Raw genomic sequence first — 16918 nt, 5'->3', positions numbered from 1 at the left:
TGCCACACAGGGTGGCAGTCTTGTAAACCCTCGTAAAACCTATTTACAAGGTTTAGGATGGAGTTGCTTACGCTATAAGAAGGTTTAGAATGCATTCTCACTTTCAGTAACATAAAAGCAAGTAACTTCAACCACGTAAAAGGTATTGTAATAGCTGTAAATATACTTTTAGGCCACTCTGTACATATCGGAGTATCACTTTTTCTGAAGCATGAGGCACACTTCCGCCGCCCCGTGCGTCCTCATGCCATGGTGTACATAGCTTTGAAAGTGGATGACCCTTTGTGAATCTCATTTTAATTTTACGGAAATTGTCCAAATAGACTCATGCTTTAAGACCAAAAACAACTTGAACATCAATCTGAATCCGTTAAACCGCCTTAGTATGAAAAACCCTAGTCACGTAAAATCTATATTTGTTTTTAATTGAGTGCATTGATAATACTAAATTGGTGGCAAAGACAAGAATTATAAACTAGTAAAATAAAAAAGGGGCGAAAACAATCAGTCTTTTTTAAAGAATCGATAGAGAATTAAAAACAAGAATATGGTAGGCCTATTCATCGTTTGTGATTGACAAGTATTTCAAGGGCTGTAAATATTTGAAAATATTACATTTCTCCATCATTTTTATGTACTAATTTTACTAACGTGTTTACTTTACTTTAGAAAAAAAAAAAAAAAAAATCTAAAATTTTTGAAACGCGCTCGTTGTTTCCAGAAAAAAAAAAAAAAAATCAAAACGGTTTATAAGAGTTTTGCAAAATTATCAAAGGCTCATAACTGTCATCCAAAAAAAATGAGTAGAATACTTTTGCTTCAATTTGATTCTGTATCAATTGGTATACAATTTGACAAAAACGGCCTTCAATTATCTGAATACTTGCCTAAAAACGACTGGCTTTGGTAAGCTTCTTCGTCGCAGTCAGTTCTGGACCATAATATTTTGCACCAAAAAACAAAGGGTAATTAGGTAATTTTTTTAGAGTAATTAGGAAGACGGGAAAGCTTCCTCTAGTGCTTATCTAGCTGCCAGAGGACTTAGGAGGAGGTAAGAAGTAATAGCCACTATAGAGGCCAAAAATGTCACCCCCTCCCCCAAAAATGCTTCTGGCTTAAACTAGGTTAGTGTAAGGGTCTATCTTATATCCCTATGACCAACTTCATGGATGAGTTCCCGCCCCTACACCCTACCCTTGCGTGTAAATTTGCACGTTTTTTAATTCAGAATAGCTGCAAAAAATTAATGGTTTTCTTGAAAAGCAAATCTTGCCATGGAAAATGAAAAAAAGAGACAGACAACAAATCTAGCTTCTTTTTCAAAAATGAGCTAGAAAGTAAGAAAGATGAATCTGAGAGGCCCCACTTTCCACCGCCAGGTTTACATCTTGAAGTGCCACGTGTACCACACAGCCCGTTTGCCACGCTTTCATCACACTTGGCACGTGACACCTGGTTTTTGTGATTTCTGAAAATCAATGGCCCCTAAAGTGAATCTTTGTGAACCGTTCAGTACCTTCATTCCCAGGTATATTCTTGCCCTACTCGCCCCTACTCCGCCCCACACTCGGCTGTGTAATATACACATTTTTAAATTAGATTTGCTGCTATATACTGGTGACTTTTCTTTCAATAAGGTTATTTTTTAAATACTTCATTTTGTCATTCGAAAATAAAAATAACTTTTGTTTAAAAGTAATTGATGGAAGAAAGTTTCTCTGGTTGATTTCTCTACCGGTCCCACTTTATTGACTTATTTCCTTCAGAATTTTGTCAAAATCACAGGGAGAGGGGAGCAAAATTGGACCCAATTTTCTAAAGTCGACTGAAAATGACAGTAAAAAATGAATTTGAGCCATATAGTAGCCTACCATAAAAGCAAATGTATACTAAAAAAAACAAATCTCTTTGTGTGGATGCTTGAATTATGTAGGCCTATCTTGGTTTTGACAATATTTTTGAAGACGCTAAATTTCAACTGGGGGGGGGGAGCAAACTTGGGTATTGGGGGGGCAGTTGCATCCCTGCCCTGTAGAAATTACACCCCTGCATAACAAGAGGGGAAGTTTGGCCATGCCTGGGACAAAAATGTTTCAGTAGCTCTAGTTGATAGACAACTTAAATTTCTGTAGACATACTGTTTAAAACTAAGTAACCCCTAATTTAGCTACACATTGTTATTTTGTCAGTTTTTTTTTCATTGAAATCTTTGATCCAATGGCGCCAATTAACAAAAATTTAGGGTGGGGACAATCTTTTAAATTTAGGGGGTGAAATGTTGCTGTTTTTTTTTTCAATGCAGATGCCAAAAGAGTATTTTTCAAAATCTGGGGGAGCAGATGCCAGTCCCTACCTCCCCAAACTAACGTCACTGTTTTGACTAAACTGTTCCCAGGAAAGAGGGAATACCTTATTTTAATTTTATATAAAATATAGAAATGGATGATATGCTCTTTTGTTTTAGGAAGGAGGATTTGAGCTTTTTGAATTTAGGTAATTGTAGGGATTTGTATTAAAATTAGATACCTTAGCCTTAGAATTGAAAGACAATGGGTATTTATTTATTAAACGAAACACACTCAAGAATTACGCTTAGGTTAGGAATCAGAAAACCAGTTTCATAGGAACAAAGACAAGTGACGGAAACATCAAAAACAAGAAGAATAATAGGGAATTCTTTGCGTAAGACAGTTGATATCTAATTTGAATGAATAATTGTGGCCCTATGTCCAACGGCCATTCTCAGCAAAAGATAAAAAAAAGACTTACAATAACATACAACCAATAAAACTATTACCCCTTCCCCTTTATAATAAAGATCTATTACCGCTTCCCCTTTAATATTAGCTATGTGCCTCTATGGCAGTACGGATGTTCCACTTCAATGAAAAATCGGCCAAATGACGAAAGCGAGTCTTTCCAAAAGGAAAATTACCATCTCTCCCTAAGTACCATCTTGCAGAGGGTTCTGCAAGTTCTCTTCTCACACCACAGTTTGACCCCCTCCCCCTCGGACCCAAGTTTGCCCCACTCAGCTGAAATTTAGTTTCTTCCCAGAAATGTTGTCAAAACTAGGATTAGCCTGCATAATTAAAGCTTCCACAGAAACGTTTTTTTTTGTTTTTAGTATATCTTTACCTTTTTTGTTACATGACTCATTTTCCAGTTTTCACTGTCATTTTCACTTGATTAGGAAAAAATGACTCCAAATTTGCCCCCCCCCCCTCCGATTTTGACGAAATTACGCCATTGGATCGACATGCAGTCGTAACGACCGAATTGAATGTCGGCGTGATAAAATTAACAAGCAATCGATAGCAGGAAAACCCTTGGATTTGTCTGACACTGCGTTACTCATCAAAAGAATTTACAACCACTGGACCAAAGCAATGCCCTCCAAACAATTTGTCTCAAACCTTCAATAAAAATCCCAAGCCCTTGAGGCGACACGTCGAATGCGGTGAAACTTGTGTCAAAGACAAAACCATTTAGTCACGGCTAAGGCAATAACAGCTATCTGAATGAAAGGGGAATCGAAACATCCAAGTAACGGTGACAATATGGGCCACACATAATCAAGTGATACGGAATAAATTATTGTCAGCCTGTGACATCCCACTATGCAAATCATGTCCAATTTCATGAAAACGTGTGGATGTTTTACTTCAGGCATTTTATTTATCTTGATTAATGATATAAACTCTAGTTGTGGTATTTGATTTAATACATACCTGAAAGATATTGAATGCTTTGGGTATCAAGAGCCGAAGAGCGATATTTATGCGGTGGGAAAGTAATCTGTTACTGAGGTCCTATCTTGTGTACAGTTTTTCCGTTAGGAATCCAAGAATTGCATAATAGACTGTTTATCTAGTACAGAAAAAACCTCAGTAGGGGGTTAGGTACTTGTGTATTATTCAGAACACACACAATAAGTGAAGAGGTGGTTAGATTACGTCAAGTTAGGTATTTGATATAATGCACCCCCCCCCCTAGTGTTCAAATATATAGCCCAAACTTTTGATAAAGCTGATGAAATAAAACAAAATATGATGAAAATATAATGCTTTATTAGGAAAATTGTAAAATTAACAACTTAGAATTATGTACCCGAACGCATGACGTACTGTTTTGTTGTGGGAAACAACCCCTTATCCTGGAAAAATATACTTGCCTCTTTTTCAGTCTTTGGCAAATACCAAATCTTTATTTCAAAATCCATATTCAGACACTATCTTCTATCGCTATGTGTAGCAAACTAAATTGAGTTTTGTCTTTGTGGCTTTGAAGCCAGATTTTTTCAGCAAAATTCTTGAGTGTGTTCTGAATTGAATATTGAACAGTGTCAATTGAACAGTTATTTCAATTGAATCAATTGAATCAAATATTTCATTCAAATGTACCTGCATCATAGTTTGTTTCACGAAAGAACCTAACTTCACTTATTTAGTGTGTTCTGAATAATACACAAGTACCGGGGATTATAATTTTCAAGGGGTACTTTCAACAGAGCTTTTGGTACTTGTCTGTTAAATAGAACATCCTCGAAAAGTGAAGTTAAATAATCATAATGAAATACTTTAGTTTATATAATATTACAATTCGAATTATAAATTTGCACATTAGGGGGGAGGAGGCGGGGGTAAAGTAACTCAATCTAATCTAACCTACCTTAACCCCCAACCCCTCCTGAAGTGTAAATATGTAGCCCAAATTATACAGTTCAAATGCATTCTGGGACAAGTTATTTGTCTTGTAGGTATGAAACCGGTTTTCTTTGATGTGACAATCAGCTAAATATACGTAATGATTGAGAATGTTCTGTTTAACAGACAAGTACTGAGCTTTCTTAGCCTCAGATCGAGCAAGTACAGATAATCTATTTTGGAGTGGTTTTATATTACGGAGGGAGACCATAAATATGTGCATAAGTTAAGTCAACCCAAGACATAAGAAAAAAAAGTGATGCGGCTAATAAAAGATGTAAAGCTGAACTGGTCAGCCATTACAAAACAAAGAAGTGAATCTGGATTCCTTTATATATATTTAATTTATATTATTTTAGTTTTAGATTCTAGTTGTTGTTTTTTTTCTACGCTGAAGACGCCTTGTTATACAAGGGCAAATATTCGTATGATTCTTGTTCTCTTCATTTCCCTCTACTGGCCATACACACATTTGTCATTTCCAGACTCATTTTTTTGGTGATGGGGCTCTCAGGCTAGCGTCCCACTTGCGAAATGTCAAAATTAATTGTCTCCCCTATTTTTCACTATACCCCTTCGAATTAGTTTCATGTGTACGTGAGTTAATTTTGAAGCTGGTTCGAGATAGTGGAGCGCCAACTCCGAGAAATAAGACAGATGTCTCATTTTCTGGCTTTTCTCTATGCAGCAGAAACAACAAAGAATATTCAATACTATGCAATAGACAAACAAAGCAGGTTGCAAAACTAGACAACGCCTCAAAACAGGCCAATCTAACACAGGAAATTCAAACAGCAACTTGACACGTGTCTATTTACAACGCTAGCAATCAGCTATATTACACGACTAACAACTAGAACAGTAAAAGTATTACATCTTTTTTCTTTTATCGTATTAGATAACTTCGAAGACCACACTGCCTTTCCATGACGAAAGTAAAACAGTTCAAAATAGGGATGAAACCTTTAAATTGATAGTGAACAAATATAAAATTATTTAACTGGATATTTCGAACACATATACAGTGTTCATCATCAGCAGTAAAACATCAGCAGAACACTGTATATGTGTTCGAAATATCCAGTTAAATAATTTTATATGTGTTCACTGTCAATTAAAAGGTTTCATCCCTATTTTGAACTATTTCGTTTTTATCGTATATTTTCTTATAGTATAATAATATGTTTAAAAAATAAGGCAAATGCCCCTACCATAATATTCCTTTTCCACACTGTAGCATATTAGTTGCATAATGCTAATTAAAGGACATATTTACCCATTTTCCCAAGTGATTTGTGGAGAAAAATGAAAAAATTATCGTGGGGCGGGGCTGAAGTCTGACCTTTTTAAGTTATGCTTAGTCGGAGCATTATAAAGTTATATAATTTTTATTTATTTTTGGTCTCTGAGGAGATGTGGGTAAAAGCACCTACCCTCTACCCTACTATGCGCGTGCTCTTTGTATTCGTGTGTTTTTTAGCCATCTGTGATTTAAATAGTCCATTTTGACTTATCAATTCCTCTATTTGGTTTATCTATTAATTCATGCGTAGCCTGTTTATACCAATTAAAAAACTAAAAATTGTACAAAGGAGCGTCAAATTTGAAATATAACTTATTTTTGTAAAAAATAAAAAAAAATCTAAGGTACACTACGAATATAAATAAAAAAAGGAAAGCCCAAACAAAAACCAAAATTATAAAGAATTATTCAAAATTCCATATAAGGGTTATAAGGAGAGATGACATGTTTAAATTTCCTTGGTTTTTCTAACAATCTGTCAGTTTTTTCGAAAATTTTAGTCCAAGTGCGTGCCTGATAATGATAACAAGTTCACACTGTCTACAATTGTGAAAATTGAATCCTTCAAGTCAGCGTATTTTTCAAACAGATTCTTTTTTTCTTTGGATCATTTTCGCTCGAAAAATTGTATTTTCGATGTATACTTTTATTACAGGGCTATCTTAGACCTGGCATCTGGTAACACTGATCAGGTTTCTAAGATAAGTTTTGTTGTTCAAGATTTTAAATAAGCAAAAAGTTTTTCAAATTAAGGTATGTAGGTGAATTAGGATGCTTCAGTTGGGCATACAGTACTTGACCATTATTTTAGGTAACCGTGAAAGCCCAGTGAATGCATTTTGGTTCTTAACACATCAAGACGATGTTGCATCTCTAACTCGTGACAAGTCAAAATTAAGTAAGTTAATAAGTAAATTACTACATCAATAAAATATCATAATTCAAAAGCTTCCAAAATTGTAGTAATTTCAAAGCTATAAACATCTTTAGGTGATAAAATACAGCATTCAGGTCCATTTATCGCCATTTTTTGGCTTGGGACGGGGTTTATGGTGTGACTCAGTGAGCTTAGTCAGAGTCTACTTAGCTCCAAATGGGTATTCGGAGAAATCCAGGGAGGGTAAACAGGAAGGGTGTGCAAAAGCAGAGAATGGCTAGCCCCTACCCCCTACTGCACTTCCTGGCTGCAGGGCTAAGGAACGGAGATCAGCTCCACAAGTAGGGGCTGTGAAGTCTAGTGTAGATTCTTTATTTTTACTTTTATATTTATATACTTTTACTCCCTTTAATAATTCCACCCTCCATGAAGTATGCGGGTTCCGTAATGCATCCATAAGGCATAAAAAGTTCCATAAGGCATAAAACAGGTAGGGTGTGCAAAAGCAGAGAATGGCCGGTCCCCACCCCCTACTGTGCTTCCAGGTTGCAGGGCTAAGGAACGGAGATCAGCACCACCAGTAGGGGCTGTAAAGTCTAGTGCGGATTCTTTATCGTTTACTTTCATATTTATATACTTTTACTCCCTTCAATAATTCCACTCTCTGTAAATGCATATAGTAGTCTATAAAGTAAACGTTATCTTGCTATGCCGTAATCCGCTAGTGGGTCGATAGAAAATGTTGTAATGGAGTTTCTAAGGAATAACTGAATAAAAACTTCATTTATATTTCGGGGCACAAATTTTCCCATCTATTTTACCACTATATAGGTAGCTGAAATGTCTCTAATGAGCCTTTGAGCACAGACAATCAAAATCATAGTACAAAACAGTAACTCTTCTGTTTTGTTTCTCTTTCTCTATTTTTCTCCTTTTATCTCTTATATTGTCTTTTTTTCTCTCTTGAGCTTAGAAGTACTTAAAATTGTTTTGTCTCAAACTATGGGGCGATCTTCTCTAACTTCTACGAAATGAATTCATCTCTACAAGTAAATTCCCACCCCTTCAAATAAACTCGTACATAATAAAACATACTTTCACGTTGGCAGCGTTGTTTCACGTTCAATATCTAGTGTGCGTGAGTTTCGAAAACATAGTAAAAAACAGTAATCTCTCTTTTCCTTTTGTTTCTCTTTCTCTATTTTTCTCTTATTTTGTCTTTTATTTTTCTCCCTTGAGCTTAGAGGCACTTAAAATTGTTTTGTCTCAACAATGGGCAGATCTTCTTTAACTCCTACGAAATAAATCCATCTCTACAAGTGAACTCCTAACGCTTCAAATGGATACATTTCAGAACGCCATGCATGCCGGACAGTTCCGCCAAGCTTGGCACGAACAACCTGGTATACGCGATTAATACCACACTACTTGGTCAAACCAATAGATAGCACGCGACAAATTCTAGATTCACTAAGCTCATTGCATCACGGGCAACTGCCCAATCTGGCAATTAGACTTGCTATGCGATATTCTTGCAACTTAAATTATTTTACAAATATAACCAATAATGAATATATGCACACGGGACAAGAACTATGCACACTGGTTGGGGAACGGTAGATTTTGGAAAAATATCTTTTTGGATCTTCATTTGAAACATTGAAAATAATCCCTACATTTTCGTGAATGGGCGTCTCTGCAAGAAAAGTCTTGCATACACTACGGTTGCATTTACATACTGACAACACCAAAAGACAAAGACCAAGACAAAAGACAAGACCAAGAGAAAAATAGAGACAGAGAAACAGAGATATTTACTTTAATGTTGAAAATTATGCTTTGATTCCATTTGTGTGATGTCAGTTGTCATATTTTTTTGTAGCTAATCACATTATCCAGCGTATGTCATAAAATGACAGTTCGTTGAATTTACTTGTTACTACCTCCATGTGTGCTTTTGAGTAAATAAATGTAACGCAATTTTTTCTCTCAGTTTCTCCGAGGGGGCGCCCGCTAACATAAATCGTGTATATGAAAAAATAAGCGAGAAAAACAGGTTTTAATTTCAACAAAGTAGTGAACAAAAAACAAAAACAAAACAACACTCTAATAAAAAAAATTATCCTGAATATTTTGGCCCCTCGTCCAGGAGCCTTTCTCAACGGAAATAAAAAAAAGTTGTTAAAAAAACGCAAAAAATGACAACTAAACACACTAAGACAAAGAAAACAAAAATAAATAAATAAGAACAACTCACATTCGCTTTGGTTTTATTATTGTGTTGTAACATCAGTGCTGGATGTTTGTGTATAATGTAAGTTGTTCTTACTTATTTTTTTTCTTCGTGAGTTTAGTTGTCATTTTTTGTGTTATTTTTTTAAAACAACAGTTTTATCCTTTTTTCATTTTTTTTCCGCTGAGAAAGGCTCCCAGACGCGGAGCCAAAATGTTCTGAATCATTTTTTTTATTAGTGTTGTTTTGCTTTTGTTTTTTGTTCACTTGCTACTTCAAATTACTTAAGTTGTACCAAAAAATTGCACCCCCCCTTCCTTAGTGGTCAAACATATACCCGAATGGTATGTAGGCAATGAAATTTCCATGCGTGGTTATTTTCTTTATATTAATTTAACGACAAACAACCAATACAATAGCAAATTCAGCGTATAGAAATTCCATCGCCCATTTACAATACGGGGTATAAGTCTGACCCCTAGCGGGGGGAGGGGAGTAAAGCTTATTGGTACGCCATAACGATGTTATTTGGAATGTTTTTGAGTAGTTTTCAGAATTTTATAGTGTTTCCTTCAAGAGAATGGATAAACAGCACTAACTGGGTTGTATCCGGGATTTTTCAGGGGGGGGGGTCACAAAAGGATTTTTTTTTCAGGGGGAGGGATATCAAAAATAAACATTACAAAACACATTAAGTATTTATTTACGTTAATTCTTGTTGCGTTTTTACGAGTCAGATGAACATTTCGGGGGAGGGGGTCAACCCCCCTCCCTGGAAACGGCCTCGAGCACTATTACTGTGGTTATTACTTCGGATACTCGAAATTACATCGATAATTAACATATAACCCCATTACCAGTTTTAGGACTTGAACTTCAAGAATGTACGGGTTATTAAAAAAAAAAAAAAAAATTGCAGGAATCCTGCATAGCAAGTCAAATTTTTAATCCTCTCTAAAAATCACCAAAGTGGTTACCAGCTGCTCAAATCTTTTGTACAAAAAACCTATTACCTAAGAAGAAATTCCATTATAATTACTTGTTGAATGACTAGCAGATTAAAATCGAGCAAGGCCCTCGGGTAGGCGCAGCACAGGAGCTGTAATGCAACAGTAGGCAATCGCTACCAAAAGCCCAAGATTTTAATGATTTAGACGTTAGGTTGCCTTATCTTATTACCTGACTGCTTTATTTGAGCCGGATCAGACAAACGATTGGATTCGAGTCCAATTAGATGTAGTTTATGATGTGGGAATTGTAGTAGGGTGTTTCCTGTGTAATTGGGGTAAGTTAGAACATCCGGTCTAAGATTTTATGCCACAGATAAATAAAATATTATACTTTTTTTTTCACAAGTGAAAATCACTTAAGGATGTCTCTATGGTTATAACTCCTCCTCCTCCTATCTGTCAAATCTAAACTAGAGATATTCCGGTACTTGTCTGTTAAACGAAACACACCCAAGAAGGGAAGTTTAGGTTAATCTTAATGAAATATGCCAAAATATGATGATAATATAATGCTTTAGAAACGAAAATTATTGAAACTACGAGAAAGAATTATGAAAAGGAGACCGCACAGAACGCATTATATTAAATACTAACCTAACCCCACCACCTCTGTATATTTAATTAAAATATAGGCTAGCTACATCGTGGTTTTCTCACTTAAAATAAGCAAATCATACCTGATTCCGGAGAGGCAAACAGGTTGTTGTCAGATCTTACACAGCGGAATTCTTAATTGTATTTCGTTTAGAACAGAAATTATTATGTATATTAGGTGGTTCGCCCCCTAGTCAATACCTCTCTCTTTACGCTAAATTTCGAATTGTGTTCCAATTCTTTAAGAATGACCCCTGTATCACAAAGGTCCGTTTAATTAGAATAGATAGCTCTTTTTGAAAGTACTAAAAAACTTTAGCATAAAGAGCGAGGTATTGTCTTGGTGGCGAACGCCACATATACGAAATAATTTATGTTTGTTTTAAGTTTTAATGATGCTTCTTACTTTAAGTTGAAAAAACTTGCTTTTTTATTTAATTTCTGATCGTTTCTAAATAATACTGGGAAACCCGGCGCATCCTTCATAGAAATTTCCCTACCCCCATGAAAACATCCTCCATGGAAAGATTCTCCCACGTAACACCCTTCCCCCGACTCTGCCCACCAGAAAAAATCCCTCCTGAGAATGTCTGTATACTTTCCTATAACCAATACTATAAGTAAACATTGGGCAAAGTTCATAACTTGCAGCCCTTACCCCGGGGACTGTGGGAGATTAAGTCATCCTCAAAGACATATTAATTAGATTTTCGACTATGCTGAACAAAATAATTATATCAAATGTTGATTCTGGTGACTTTGGGAAAGAAATGAGCGTGGGAAGGGGCCTATTTGGCCTCCAATTTTATAGTCACTTAAAAAGAGCACTAGAACTTTTAATTTCTGTTCGAATGATCCCTCTCGTGATATTATAGGACCACTGGATCGATACGGTCACACCCGAGGGAAAACAACACAATAAAACAAATAAACACGCATCCGTGATCTTTCTTCTGGCCTAAAATACAAAATTCCACATTTTTGCAGGTATGAACTTGAAACCTCTATAGTATGGTTTTCTGATACGCTGAATCTGATGGTGAACTTTTCATTAAAATTCTAGTACTTTTAGGGGGCGTTTCAACCTTTTTCCGAAAATAAGGCAAATTGTTTCAGGTTCGTAACTTTTGATGGTTAAGACTAAACTTGATGAAACTTATATACTTGAAATCAGCATAAAAATATAATTCTTTTGATGTATCTGTTGGTGTCAAAATTCCGTTTTTTAGAGTTTCGGTTACTATTGAAGCGGGTCGCTCCTTACTCACAGTTCGTTACCAATATACCACGAACCGTTTGACTCGCGTACCCGTAAATTGAATCAACAATGAAGAAATCAAGAAACGGAAAAACACATGGGAAACATACAGTTTGGACTATATATTTGCGCATTTTCGGAGAAGGGCGTAAAGGTTATTTAACTGCAGTCAAAATACATTAACTACAATTATTCGGTATATTATGAAGTAAGAATTGCTTTCATAAAATTCCTTCTCAACAGCCTTAGTCCTAGGGCTATACCGTAGCTCGAGTCCCATGTGCAATAGCGTAAGCGGCATTGTCTACAATCGACATAACTTTTTTACACGCCCAAATTTATGGTGTGTACAAGGTGGTACAGTGCAAATCCGTACTACTCAGCGTATATATACGTATAAACAATGGGGTATTGGGGTTACTATCCAGTCCGTGTCCTTACATAAATACATAAATTCTACCCGTGGAGCAGCTTTTTAAGCCAATCAAGGTACATAAATAGGGAGGTGGATTTGGGTCCACGTACTCCTCCAAATCTCTTGATTTTTGCAATCACAAGGCCAATGTCTTTATTTTTCATATAGTCTAATTTACCTGTTTCTACAAAGTTTGAAAAGTTGACCCCCTGAAACTAAATTTTAAGAAAGTACCTAATCTGAGTCGGGCTAATGCCTGTTAACGAAACAACACATGTGTTTGCTTCCTTGCGTTGGTCAGAAGGGGATCAAGCAGACACTTATCTCGTTCGATACATTAGACTCCCTTCACTAAGAGCTAATTATACCAGCAAATACAATCCTTTTCTAAGGGTTTGAATATATTCCCTATAACATTTCAAAGAAATGTAGGCAGATGTAATAGCTACCGGTTTCAAATAAGTTCATCGAAATCACCTTAATTTCATGATTAAATACATTAAATTTACGTTTGAGCGACATGTTCACAGCTAGGTCATCTGAAACTACATTGAAATGCAAAAGAAAGTTTATAATATGCGTTACAATAGGTTATTTTCAAATTAGTGAGAAACCTATATTTTACTAATAAACCAGCACTCATCACCTCGAAGAATTTGCCGAGGCTATAGTGATCTATATACTGACTTTTTGCTGCCCGTTAAGAGGGGGGTGGGGTGGGTAGGCACAGGCAATGGCCGAAGAGAATATCATTTATTGATGAAATACATTGTTAAAGTTCGGCCTACAATTCCTAATTTCTAAAATGAAACTGCTGCAATTTTGAAAAACATTTCCAGTATCCCGCATTTCTCCCGGAAGAGAGATAGATTCTCCAAGTTCTCCACAATAATTAACATTAAAGAAAGTTAACAATGTGTGTTTCGTGTTAACGTTCGTGTATTTGAGAATGTTAATTTTGGGGAACATTTCGGAGAATCCAATTTCTTTCAGGAAATTTGCAAATTCCAATTTCCCATTTAGCCCCTTAATAAATTACTCTAAGATTCGCTATACATGTCAACAGATGGTAGGGGGAACAAAACTGCCACTTAGAAATAACCCGATTTGATCATAGATCTATTACCTGGAAAGACACCAAGTAATAAAGAAAAATTGCCGCGATGCACCAACAGATAAACATACACCACGCAGCTGGCAAGAAGGCTGAATAATCGAGCAAACGGAAAATGACAAATGAAGCCTAACCAAAAATTTTAATAGAGTGAAAATTTCAAAAAGCTCGTCAGGAACGAGAGGACGCTCACTTTATGCCACGTGGTGTACACTCAAAACGCCAGACGCGCTGCATAGCTCCGTCACGTTCGGGACAGTTTCCCCCACGCTGAGCATATTTTTCCATGATTAGCACACGCTACCAGGTGCACAAGATTTCTGAAAGTCGTGCCCCTCGGTCCAAACCCATACTTATATTAAAACACGTATGTAATTTTGGTATTTGTGTACTACTCAGAACACACTCAATATGTAAAGCTAGGTTCTTTCGTGAAGCAAACTACGATGCAGGTACATTTTATGAGAAAATCCGGTTTCATAGCCACAAAGACAAATTCAAAGACATAAGGTTAGGTTAGAATCCTAAGTTGTAATTTTAGAATTTTCCTAATAAAGTATTATATTTTCATCGTATTTTGTTTTATTTCATTAGTTTTGTCAAAAGTTTTGGCTCTATATTTGCACATTAGGGTGGTGGGGTGCATTATATTAAATACCTAAACTAACCACCTCTATATATAAAATATTTAATTAAAATGTACCTACATCGTAGTTTGTACGAAGAACCTAACTTCATTTATTGAGTGTGTTCTGAATAATACAGAAGTACCGTAATTTTAATAGCTCAAAATTCCTGCTCATTTAGTTGCGAATTTCTAAAAATAATTTAGACTTTGACTGACAACACTGCTTTTTTAGTATAGCAAAAGAATTTGGGACAAGCCGTTTTAAAATCTGTGGTTACTAACCATGTAAGCAAGACGCCAACATTTAACTACGTTCTGTTCATAGTCATCTCAATGAATCGTAAAATTAAATATTGCAACAAAGTGACATGGAGACAGCATGAGCATTAGGGACAATCAGAGACTAACCCATGGCAACGATCTGCCAACAAGTTTTTCACACACACTAATCAAATATTTGAGTATGCAAATTCAGTTGGTTTCGCATACACGACTGTGGGTGAGGCACCGTAAGAGGATCCTGAAAAATGCTGTATGACCGCTATTATATACTTTTACTGGCTTACTTGAATCTATCTAATTTCTCAATCTTCAGAGTGATTTAGATATTCCAGTTCAGTGCCTTCCAGAGGTCAAAGGAAGCCTGGGCCATTCAATCTTTTGAGTGGGATGGGGAATTTGATGGGTTGTACGCTGCACATCGCTCATGTTTTAAATGTTACGAAACGGCCCCTGTGGCGCAGTGGGAAAAAATGGGATTTTTCAAAATTAGGCCTTATTGAATAGGAAAACAGAAAATGAGGTTATTACGCAGGAAAAGAAAAGCTACCCCCCCCCCCCCCCAATGGCATCAATTCATTAAATTTTTGGGGAGGGGTCGAGGGGAGAGCGTATTTTTCAAAATCTAGTGGGACAACTTTGTCGTTTTTTGAATTTTTCCAAATAAAATACCAAAAAGTGTTTTTAACGAAAACACCGTAAAAAAGTTATTTTCAAAATCAAGGGGGCGCAATACCCCATCCAAATTGACTCCACTGCACCTCTCGCCTTCTGTGTGATACTACTTACTCTAGTTAGGCTGTACTTTGGAACGTTAACACAGATTATTGAAAAGCAAGTTCTAAGAAATAAGGCTCTAAAACACTAGATTACATAGAACATGACGGTACATCTCATACACACGGAGGTAAGTTGACCTCTCGATGTCAACTTTAATGACATTTCCAAAAACTTATGATAATGTCCTTATATTTCACATTGTAAAAAGTAATCAAGGGTTTTTAACATGTCACTGACAAGGCTTTATCGAGGAGTGGGGGTACCGCGCTAGAGCCCCCCCCCCCCCACTCCAGAAATATTTGCTCAACTCGTAAAAAAAGTAACAGAAATGCTTAAAAACAAATATTTGATGAGCTTTGCAGATTCTTTTTGTAAAACCCCCTGATCACAAATCCTGGATATGACCTTGGTAACCAGTAGGCTAATTGACACAACAGGTGATTTCCATATTTAGCGGATCAACCATAAGATTTCGAAAATTAAATGTAAAATTAATTTACAATTTTCTTGTTCGGATGGGGGGGGGGGTATTTCTGAGGGGTGGGGAGGGGGAAGATTATGAAAACGCATCAGAATTTTGGGTACTTGTATGATATGACCCCTGCATCTTAAGAAGTGAAGTTAGGTTAATCCTTATAAAATATACCTATGTATGATAAAAGTAATACTACTTTAGAAACAAATTTGGGCTATATATTTGCACATTAGGGGTGGGGGTGTTAGTAAATTATAACGGGTCTATATGTATAATGTGTTAGCTACAATTATTCTGATATTATGAAGTAAAAATTAGGTATTGTGTCTTATAACCACCACACTCAAGAAGTGAAGTTAGGTTAATCATAATCAAATATACCAAAATATGATGAAAATATAATAGTCTAGTTAAAAAATTATGGAAAATACCAAAGAATTAGGGAAGGGGGGTCGCCCAGGCTGCATTAAATTAAATACGTAACCTAAACTAACCTAACCTAACCAAAATACCTACTAAATATAATATAGATACAATATAGTTACCCACCGAGCCGAAGCTAATTGTCTGGTATAAAGACTATGAAAACTAGCTATTGTCTCATGCTCGCGATATAAATTCTTAGTGTGGTGGCTATAAGACACAAGTGCCAAAAAAATTTTCTGACTTCACACTGTCCAAATACTTTGCCCCCACCTCTAATGTGGGAATATATAGTCCAAATTATATACTTCCCATTTATTCGGTCAACTCTCGTCAATGCATGAAAAACTTGAGATACTAGTACCAAATTTTGTTTATATGCATTTTGTTACGTTTTTACTAGTCAGACATTTTTTAGGGGGGTCAACCCCTTTCCCCCCAGATACGACCTTGCTCGTTTACTGTGAAAAGTTGTCGCTATTCTAACAGGTTTAATTTCTGCATATTTCGATTCTTAATTCAAGTTTTAAGAGAATTCTGCATTAGTTCGATTACAAAAAAATGTCTTCATTATTTGATTACCGATAATTCAAAATAATCCGTAAAAGCGAGTAGGAACTTTTTTTTTTCAGTTCTTCGCAACGAAAAGAAATGAGCTACGTATGTATATGTATAAAAAGGAGTTTAATCTGCATAATTGCCCGAGGTGTCCACCACCGCAGAGCCAATCAGCAGGTCTGGTCAGCGGAAGCCAACGGCGGTACAATCGCAGTCACAGCAGGCGAAATGAAACCTATCGCGCTTCCAGACGGATGAATGAGCT

General features: G+C 36.1%; 2 protein-coding genes across 3 annotated transcripts in view; one reads left to right on the top strand and one right to left on the bottom strand.

Moving 5' to 3' along the window:
- Window positions 1-16918, bottom strand: part of LOC136034245 (dedicator of cytokinesis protein 3-like) — a 248524-nt gene that overhangs the window by 145610 nt on the left and 85996 nt on the right. The gene's annotated exons all lie outside the window — the stretch shown is intronic.
- The window catches only part of LOC136034487 (innexin inx3-like), a 53954-nt gene that overhangs the window by 3008 nt on the left and 34028 nt on the right, over window positions 1-16918 (top strand). Inside the window, exon 2 of one of the 2 annotated variants that reach the window (XM_065715703.1) lies at window positions 6821-6907. The exons of the other annotated variant lie outside the window; for it this stretch is intronic. The gene's annotated coding sequence lies outside the window, so the exon portion shown is untranslated. The remainder of the gene's footprint in view (window positions 1-6820; window positions 6908-16918) is intronic. 2 annotated transcript variants of the gene reach the window in all.

The sequence above is a fragment of the Artemia franciscana genome, chromosome 13, assembly GCF_032884065.1.
Source record: "Artemia franciscana chromosome 13, ASM3288406v1, whole genome shotgun sequence".
NCBI lineage: Eukaryota > Metazoa > Arthropoda > Branchiopoda > Anostraca > Artemiidae > Artemia > Artemia franciscana.
This window is presented reverse-complemented; position numbering and strand designations above follow the sequence as displayed.